Genomic DNA, 10,215 nt, shown 5'->3' with positions numbered 1-10,215 from the left:
AACCTGAGAAATCCGTCCGTTTTCATCATTTGTTATAGAATCGACTTAAATCCAGATCGTCACATTGGCCGCAGTTCTGTCTGAAACGGCTGTACTTATCGTCTGCAAAGCTATGTCGCGTGCTGCGGTATGCGGAGACACTAAAAGCACCATAGTAGAACATAGATGAAGCTTCTAAGTTGATGTAATAGCAAGTAAGAAGTAGTACAATTTACGTTTTAGGTATCGATTTTTGACTTTTTAGCTGGCTTTGGAGCCTTGGACATGAGGTAGGACCTTAAGACTCTGCATGAAAGGAGGACTAGCAGCCGCGTTGCACGGGAGTATTGTGAAAAGTGTTCATATGTAGTAAAAACCTGCACAATCCGTCCGTTTTCGTCATTTGTTATCGAATCAACTTGAAGCCAGATCGTCACATTGGCCGCTCTTCTCTCTGAAACGGTTGTACTTATCGTCTGCAAAGCTATGTCGCGTGATGCGGTATGCGGAGACACTAAAAGCACCATAGTAGAACACAGATGAAGCTTCTAAGTTGATGTAATAGCCAGTAAGAAGTAGTAAAATTCAAGTTTTAGGTATCGATTACTGACTATTTTGCTGGCTTTGGTGCCTTGGACATGAGCTAGGACCTTAAGATTCAGCATGAAAGGAGAACTAGCAGCCGCGTTGCACGTGAGTATGTGAAAAGTGTTCATATGTAGTAAAAACCTGAGAAATCCGTCCGTTTTCGTCATTTGTTATCGAATCGACTTAAAGCCAGATCGTCACATTGGCCGCTCTTCTCTCTGAAACGGTAGTACTTATCGTCTGCAAAGCTATGTCGCGTGCTGCGGTATGCGGAGACACTAAAAGCACCATAGTGGAACACAGATGAGGCTTCTAAGTTGATGTAATAGCCAGTAAGAAGTAGTACAGTTGAAGTTTTAAGTATCGATTATTGACTATTTTGCTGGCTTTTGTGCCTTGGACATGAGCTAGGAGCTTAAGATTATGCATGAAAGGAGGACTAGCAGCCGCGTTGCACGGGAGTATGTGAAAAGTGTTCATATGTAGTAAAAACCTGAGAAATCCGTCCATTTTCGTCATTTGTTATCGAAACGACTTAAAACAAGATCGTCACATTGGCCGCTCTTCTCTCTGAAACGGTTGTACTTATCGTCTGCAAAGGTATGTCGAGTGCTGCGGTATGTGGAGACACTAAAAGCACCATAGTAGAACACAGATGAGGCTTCTAAGTTGATGTAATAGCCAGTAAGAAGTAGTACAGTTGAAGTTTTAAGTATCGATTATTGACTATTTTGCTGGCTTTTGTGCCTTGGACATGAGCTAGGAGCTTAAGATTATGCATGAAAGGAGGACTAGCAGCCGCGTTGCACGGGAGTATGTGAAAAGTGTTCATATGTAGTAAAAACCTGAGAAATCCGTCCGTTTTCGTCATTTGTTATCGAATCGACTTAAAGCCAGATCGTCACATTGGCCGCTCTTCTCTCTGAAACGGTTGTACTTATCGTCTGCAAAGCTATGTCGCGTGCTGCGGTATGCGGAGTTACTAAAAGCACCATAGTAGAACATAGATGAAGCTTCTAAGTTGATGTAATAGCCAGTAAGAAGTAGTACAATTTACGTTTTAGGAATCGATTTTTGACTTTTTACCTGGCTTTGGAGCCATGGACATGAGCTAGGACCTTAAGATTCTGCGTGAAAGGAGGACTAGCAGCCGAGTTGCAAGGGAGAATGTTAAAAGTGTTCATATGTAGTAAAAACCTGAGAAATCCATTCGTTTTCGTCATTTGTTATCGAATCGACTTAAAGCCAGATCGTCACATTTGCCGTTCTTCTCTCTGAAACGGTTGTACTTATCGTCTGCACAGCTATGTCGCGTGCTGCGGTATGCGGAGACACTAAAAGCACCATAGTAGAACATAGATGAAGCTTCTAAGTTGATGTAATAGCCAGTAAGAAGTAGTACAATTTACGTTTTAGGTATCGATTTTTGACTTTTTAGCTGGCTTTTGTGCCTTTGTACATGAGCTAGGAGCTTACGATTCTGCATGAAAGGAGGACTAGCAGCCGCGTTGCACGGGAGTATGTGAAAAGTGTTCATATGTAGTAAAAACCAGAGAAATCCGTCCGTTTTCGTCATTTGTTATCGAATCGACTTAAAGCCAGATCGTCACATTGGCCGCTCTTCTCTCTGAAACGGTAGTACTTATCGTCTGCAAAGCTATGTCGCGTGATGCGGTATGCGGAGACACTAAAAGCACCATAGTAGAACACAGATGAAGCTTCTAAGTTGATGTAATAGCCAGTAAGAAGTAGTAAAATTCAAGTTTTAGGTATCGATTACTGACTATTTTGCTGGCTTTGGTGCCTTGGACATGAGCTAGGACCTTAAGATTCAGCATGAAAGGAGAACTAGCAGCCGCGTTGCACGGGAGTATGTGAAAAGTGTTCATATGTAATAAAAACCTGAGAAATCCGTCCGTTTTCGTCATTTGTTATGGAATCGACTTAAAGCCAGATCGTCACATTGGCCGCTCTTCTCTCTGAAACGGTAGTACTTATCGTCTGCAAAGCTATGTCGCGTGCTGCGGTATGCGGAGACACTAAAAGCACCATAGTGGAACACAGATGAGGCTTCTAAGTTGATGTAATAGCCAGTAAGAAGTAGTACAGTTGAAGTTTTAAGTATCGATTATTGACTATTTTGCTGGCTTTTGTGCCTTGGACATGAGCTAGGAGCTTAAGATTATGCATGAAAGTAGGACTAGCAGCCGCGTTGCACGGGAGTATGTGAAAAGTGTTCATATGTAGTAAAAACCTGAGAAATCCGTCTATTTTCGTCATTTGTTATCGAAACGACTTAAAGCAAGATCGTCACATTGGCCGCTCTTCTCTCTGAAACGGTTGTACTTATCGTCTGCAAAGCTATGTCGCGTGCTGCAGTATGCGGAGACACTAAAAGCACCATAGTAGAACACACATGAAGCTTCTAAGTTAATGTAATAGCAAGTAAGAAGAAGTACAATTCAAGTTTTAGGTATCGATTATTGACTTTTTAGCTGGCTTTGGTACATTGGACATGAGCTAGGAGCTTAAGATTCTGCATGAAAGGAGGACTAGCAGCCGAGTTGCACGGGTGAATGCGAAAAGTGTTCATATGTAGTATAAAACCTGAGAAACCCGTCCGTTTTCGTCATTTATTATCGAATCGACATAAGCCACACCGTCACATTTGCCGCTCTTCTCTCTGAAACGGTTGTACTTATCGTCTGCAAAGCTATGTCGCGCGCTGCGGTATGCGGAGACACTAAAAGCACCACAGTAGAACACAGATGAAGCTTCTAAGTTGATGTAATAGCCAGTAAGGAGTAGTACAATTCAAGTTTTAGGTATCGATTATTGACATTTTAGCCGGCTTTGGTGCCTTGAACATGAGCTAGGAACTTAAGATTCTGCATGATAGGAGGACTAGCAGCCGAGTTGCAAGGGAGAATGTGAAAAGTGTTCATATGTAGTAAAAACCTGAGAAATCCGTCCGTTTTCATCATTTGTTATAGAATCGACTTAAATCCAGATCGTCACATTGGCCGCAGTTCTGTCTGAAACGGCTGTACTTATCGTCTGCAAAGCTATGTCGCGTGCTGCGGTATGCGGAGACACTAAAAGCACCATAGTAGAACATAGATGAAGCTTCTAAGTTGATGTAATAGCAAGTAAGAAGTAGTACAATTTACGTTTTAGGTATCGATTTTTGACTTTTTAGCTGGCTTTGGAGCCTTGGACATGAGGTAGGACCTTAAGACTCTGCATGAAAGGAGGACTAGCAGCCGCGTTGCACGGGAGTATTGTGAAAAGTGTTCATATGTAGTAAAAACCTGCACAATCCGTCCGTTTTCGTCATTTGTTATCGAATCAACTTGAAGCCAGATCGTCACATTGGCCGCTCTTCTCTCTGAAACGGTTGTACTTATCGTCTGCAAAGCTATGTCGCGTGATGCGGTATGCGGAGACACTAAAAGCACCATAGTAGAACACAGATGAAGCTTCTAAGTTGATGTAATAGCCAGTAAGAAGTAGTAAAATTCAAGTTTTAGGTATCGATTACTGACTATTTTGCTGGCTTTGGTGCCTTGGACATGAGCTAGGACCTTAAGATTCAGCATGAAAGGAGAACTAGCAGCCGCGTTGCACGTGAGTATGTGAAAAGTGTTCATATGTAGTAAAAACCTGAGAAATCCGTCCGTTTTCGTCATTTGTTATCGAATCGACTTAAAGCCAGATCGTCACATTGGCCGCTCTTCTCTCTGAAACGGTAGTACTTATCGTCTGCAAAGCTATGTCGCGTGCTGCGGTATGCGGAGACACTAAAAGCACCATAGTGGAACACAGATGAGGCTTCTAAGTTGATGTAATAGCCAGTAAGAAGTAGTACAGTTGAAGTTTTAAGTATCGATTATTGACTATTTTGCTGGCTTTTGTGCCTTGGACATGAGCTAGGAGCTTAAGATTATGCATGAAAGGAGGACTAGCAGCCGCGTTGCACGGGAGTATGTGAAAAGTGTTCATATGTAGTAAAAACCTGAGAAATCCGTCCATTTTCGTCATTTGTTATCGAAACGACTTAAAACAAGATCGTCACATTGGCCGCTCTTCTCTCTGAAACGGTTGTACTTATCGTCTGCAAAGGTATGTCGAGTGCTGCGGTATGTGGAGACACTAAAAGCACCATAGTAGAACACAGATGAGGCTTCTAAGTTGATGTAATAGCCAGTAAGAAGTAGTACAGTTGAAGTTTTAAGTATCGATTATTGACTATTTTGCTGGCTTTTGTGCCTTGGACATGAGCTAGGAGCTTAAGATTATGCATGAAAGGAGGACTAGCAGCCGCGTTGCACGGGAGTATGTGAAAAGTGTTCATATGTAGTAAAAACCTGAGAAATCCGTCCGTTTTCGTCATTTGTTATCGAATCGACTTAAAGCCAGATCGTCACATTGGCCGCTCTTCTCTCTGAAACGGTTGTACTTATCGTCTGCAAAGCTATGTCGCGTGCTGCGGTATGCGGAGTTACTAAAAGCACCATAGTAGAACATAGATGAAGCTTCTAAGTTGATGTAATAGCCAGTAAGAAGTAGTACAATTTACGTTTTAGGAATCGATTTTTGACTTTTTACCTGGCTTTGGAGCCATGGACATGAGCTAGGACCTTAAGATTCTGCGTGAAAGGAGGACTAGCAGCCGAGTTGCAAGGGAGAATGTTAAAAGTGTTCATATGTAGTAAAAACCTGAGAAATCCATTCGTTTTCGTCATTTGTTATCGAATCGACTTAAAGCCAGATCGTCACATTTGCCGTTCTTCTCTCTGAAACGGTTGTACTTATCGTCTGCACAGCTATGTCGCGTGCTGCGGTATGCGGAGACACTAAAAGCACCATAGTAGAACATAGATGAAGCTTCTAAGTTGATGTAATAGCCAGTAAGAAGTAGTACAATTTACGTTTTAGGTATCGATTTTTGACTTTTTAGCTGGCTTTTGTGCCTTTGTACATGAGCTAGGAGCTTACGATTCTGCATGAAAGGAGGACTAGCAGCCGCGTTGCACGGGAGTATGTGAAAAGTGTTCATATGTAGTAAAAACCAGAGAAATCCGTCCGTTTTCGTCATTTGTTATCGAATCGACTTAAAGCCAGATCGTCACATTGGCCGCTCTTCTCTCTGAAACGGTAGTACTTATCGTCTGCAAAGCTATGTCGCGTGCTGCGGTATACGGAGACACTAAAAGCACCATAGTAGAACACAGATGAAGCTTCTAAGTTGATGTAATAGCTAGTAAGAAGTAGTACACTTCAAGATTTAGGTATCGATTATTGACTATTTAGCTGGCTTTGGTGCCTTGGACATGAGCTAGGGGCTTAAGATTCTGCATGAAAGGAGGACTAGCAGCCGCGTTGCACGGGAGTATGTGAAAAGTGTTCATATGTAGTAAAAACTAGAGAAATCCGTACGTTTTCGTCATTTGTTATCGAATCGACTGAAAGCCAGATCGTCACATTGGCCGCTCTTCTCTCTGAAACGGTTGCAATTATCGTCTGCAAAGCTATGTCGCGTGCTGCGGTATGCGGAGACACTTAAATCACCATTGTAGAACACAGATGAAGCTTCTAAGTTGAAGTAATATCCAGTTAAATGTAGTACAATTCAAGACTTAGGTTCGATTATTGACTTTTTACCATATTTTGGTGCCTTGGACATGAGCTAGTACCTTAAGATTCTGCATGAAAGGAGGACTAGCAGCCGAGTTGCATGGGAGAATGTGAAAAGTGTTCATATGTAGTAAAAACCTAAAGAAATCCGTCCGTTTTCGTCATTTGTTATGGAATCGACTAAAAGCCAGATCGTCACATTGGCCGCTCTTCTCACTGTAAAGGTTGTACTTATCGTCTGCAAAGCTATGTCGCGTGCTGCGGTATGCGGAGACACTAAAAGCACCATAGTAGAACACAGATGAAGCTTCTAAGTTGATGTAATAGCTAGTAAGAAGTAGTACAGTTCAAGTTTTAGGTATCGATTATTGGCTATTTAGATGGCTTTGGTGCCTTGGACATTAGCTAGGAGCTTAAGTTTCTGCATGAAAGGAGGACTAGCAGCCGCGTTGCACGGGAGTATGTGAAAAGTGTTCATATGTAGTAAAAACCTGAGAAATCCGTCCGATTTCGTCATTTGTTATCGAATCGACTGATAGCCAGATCGTCACATTGGCCGCTCTCCTCTCTGAACGGTTGTACTTATCGTCTGCAAAGCTATGTCGCGTGCTGCGGTATGCGGAGACATTAAAAGCACCATAGTAGAACACAGATGAAGCTTCTAAGTTGATGTAATAGCATGCAGGAACTAGTACAATTCAAGTTTTAGGTATCGATTATTGATTTTTAGCTGGCTTTGGTGCGTTGGATATGCGATAGGACCTTCAGATTCTGCATGAAAGGAATACTAGCAGTCGAGTTGCATGGGAGAATGTGAAAAGTGTTCATATGTAGTAAAAACCTGAGAAACCCGTCCGTTTTCGTCATTTGTTATCGAATCGACTTAAAGCCAGATCGTCACATTGGCCCCTCTTCTCTGAAACGGTTGTACTTATCGTCTGCAAAGCTATGTCGCGTGCTGCGTTATGCGGAGACACTAAAAGCACCATAGTAGAACACAGATGAAGCTTCTAAGTTGATGTAATAACCAGTAAGAAGTAGTACAATTCAAGTTATAGGTATAGATTATTGACTTTTTAGCTGGCTTCGGTGCCTTGGACATGAGCTAGGACCTTAAGATTCTGCATGAAAGGAGGACTAGCAGCCGAGTTGCACAGGAGAATGTGACAAGTGTTCAAATGTAGTAAAAACCTGAGAAATACGTCCGTTTTCGTCCTTTGTTATCGAATCGACTTACAGCCAGATCGTCACATTGGCCGATTTTCTCTCTGAAACGGTTGTACTTATCGTCTGCAAAGCTATGTCGCGTGCTGCGGTATGCGGAGACACTAAAAGCACCATAGTAGAACATAGATGAAGCTTCTAAGTTGATGTAATAGCCAGTAAGAAGTAGTACAATTTACGTTTTAGGTATCGATTTTTGACTTTTTAGCTGGCTTTGGTTCCTTGGACATGAGCTAGGACCTTAAGATCCTGCATGAAAGGAGGACTAACAGCCGAGTTTCATGGGAGAATGCGAAAAGTGTTCATATGTAGTAAAAACCTGAGAAATCCGTCCGTTTTCGTCATTTGTTATCGAATCGACTTAAAGCAAGATCGTCACATTGGCCGCTCTTCTCTCTGAAACGGTTGTACTTATCGTCTGCAAAGCTATGTCGCGTGCTGCGGTATGCGGAGACACTAAAAGCACCATAGTAGAACACAGATGAAGCTTCTAAGTTGATGTAATAGCCAGTAAGAAGTAGTACAATTCAAGTTTTATGTATCGATTATTGACTATTTAGCTGGCTTTGGTGCCTTGGACATGAGCTAGGAGCTTAAGATTCTGCATGAAAGGAGGACTAGCAGCCGCGTTGCACGGGAGTATGTGAAAAGTGTTCATATGTAGTAAAAACCAGGGAAATCCGTCCGTTTTCGTCATTTGTTATCGAATCGACTAAAAGCCAGATCGTCACATTTGCCGCTCTTCTCTCTGAAACGGTTGTACTTATCGTCTGCAAAGCTATGTCGCGTGCTGCGGTATGCGGAGACACAAAAATCACCATTGTATAACACAGATGAAGCTTCTAAGTTGAAGTACTATCCAGTTAAATGTAGTACAATTCAAGACTTAGGTTCGATTATTGACTTTTTACCATTCTTTGGTGCCTTGGACATGAGCTAGGACCTTAAGATTCTGCATGAAAGGAGGACTAGCAGCCGAGTTGCATGGGAGAATGTGAAAAGTGTTCATATGTAGTAAAAACCTGAGAAATCCGTCCGTTTTCGTCATTTGTTATCGAATCGACTTAAACCCAGATTGTCACATTGGCCCCTCTTCCCTGAAACGGTTGTACTTATCGTCTGCAAAGCTATGTCGCGTGCTGCGGTATACGGAGACACTAAAAGCACCATAGTAGAACACAGATGAAGCTTCTAAGTTGATGTAATAGCCAGTAAGAAGTAGTACAGTTCAAGTTTTAGGTATAGATTATTGACTATTTAGATGACTTTGGTGCCTTGGACATTAGTTAGGAGCTTAAGATTCTGCATGAACGGAGGACTAGCAGCCGCGTTGCACGGGAGTATGTGAAAAGTGTTCATATGTGGTAAAAACCTGAGAAATCCGTCCGTTTTCGTCATTTGTTATCGAATCGACTTAAAGCCAGATCGTCACATTGGCCGCTCTTCTCTCTGAACGGTTGTACTCATCGTCTGCAAAGCTATGTCGCGTGCTGCGGTATGCGGAGACACTAAAAGCACCATAGTAGAACACAGATGAAGCTTCTAAGTAATGTAATAGCCAGTAACAAGTAGTACAGTTCAACTTTTAGGTATCGATTATTGACTTTTTAGCTATCTTTGGTGCCTTGGACATGCGCTAGGACCTTAAGATTCTGCATGAAAGGAGGACTAGCAGCCGCGTTGCATGGGAGTATGTGATAAGTGTTTATATGTAGTAAAAACCTGAGAAATCCGTCCGTTTTCGTCATTTGTTATCGAATCGATTTAAAGCCAGATCGTCACATTGGCCGCCCTTCTCTCTGAAACGGTTGTACGTATCGTCTGCAAAGCTATGTCGCGTGCTGCGGTATGCGGAGACACTAAAAGCACCATAGTAGAACACAGATGAAGCTTCTAAGTTGATGTAACAGCCAGTAATAAGTAGTACAATTCAAGTTTTAGGTATCGATTATTGACTTTTTTGCTGGCTTTGGTGCCTTGGACATGAGCTAGGACCTTAAGATTCTGAATGAAAGGAGGACTAGCAGCCGAGTTGCACGGGAGAATGTAAAAAGTGTTCATATGTAGGAAAAACCTAAAAAAATCCGTCCGTTTTCGTCATTTGTTATCGAATCGACTTAAAGCCAGATCGTCACATTGGCCCCTCTTCTGTGAAACGGTTGTACTTATCGTCTGCAAAGCTATGTCGCGTGCTGCGGTATGCGGAGACACTAAAAGCACCATAGTAGAACATAGATGAAGCTTCTAAGTTGATGTAATAGCCAGTAAGAAGTAGTACAATTTACGTTTTAGGTATCGATTTTTGACTTTTTAGCTGGCTTTGGTGCCTTGGACATGAGCTAGGACCATAAGACTCTGCATGAAAGGAGGACTAGCAGTCGCGTTGCATGGGAGTATTGTGAAAAGTGTTCATATGTAGTAAAAACCTGTGAAATCCGTCCGTTTTCGTCATTTGTTATCGAATCAACTTGAAGCCAGATCGTCACATTGGCCGCTCTTCTCTCTGAAACGGTTGTACTTATCGTCTGCAAAGCTATGTCGCGTGCTGCGGTATGCGGAGACACTAAAAGCACCATAGTAGAACACAGATGAAGCTTCTATGTTGATGTAATAGCCAGTAAGAAGTAGTACAATTAAAGTTTTATGTATCGATTATTGACTTTTTAGCTGGCGTTGGTGCCTTCGACATGAGCTAGGACCTTAAGATTCTGCATGAAAGGAGGACTAGCAGCCGAGTTGCATGGGAGAATGTGAGAAGTGTTCATATGTAGTAAAATCCTGAGAAAT

Source organism: Schistocerca gregaria, unplaced genomic scaffold, assembly GCF_023897955.1.
Source record: "Schistocerca gregaria isolate iqSchGreg1 unplaced genomic scaffold, iqSchGreg1.2 ptg000496l, whole genome shotgun sequence".
Classification (NCBI taxonomy): Eukaryota; Metazoa; Arthropoda; class Insecta; order Orthoptera; family Acrididae; genus Schistocerca; species Schistocerca gregaria.
This window is presented reverse-complemented; position numbering follows the sequence as displayed.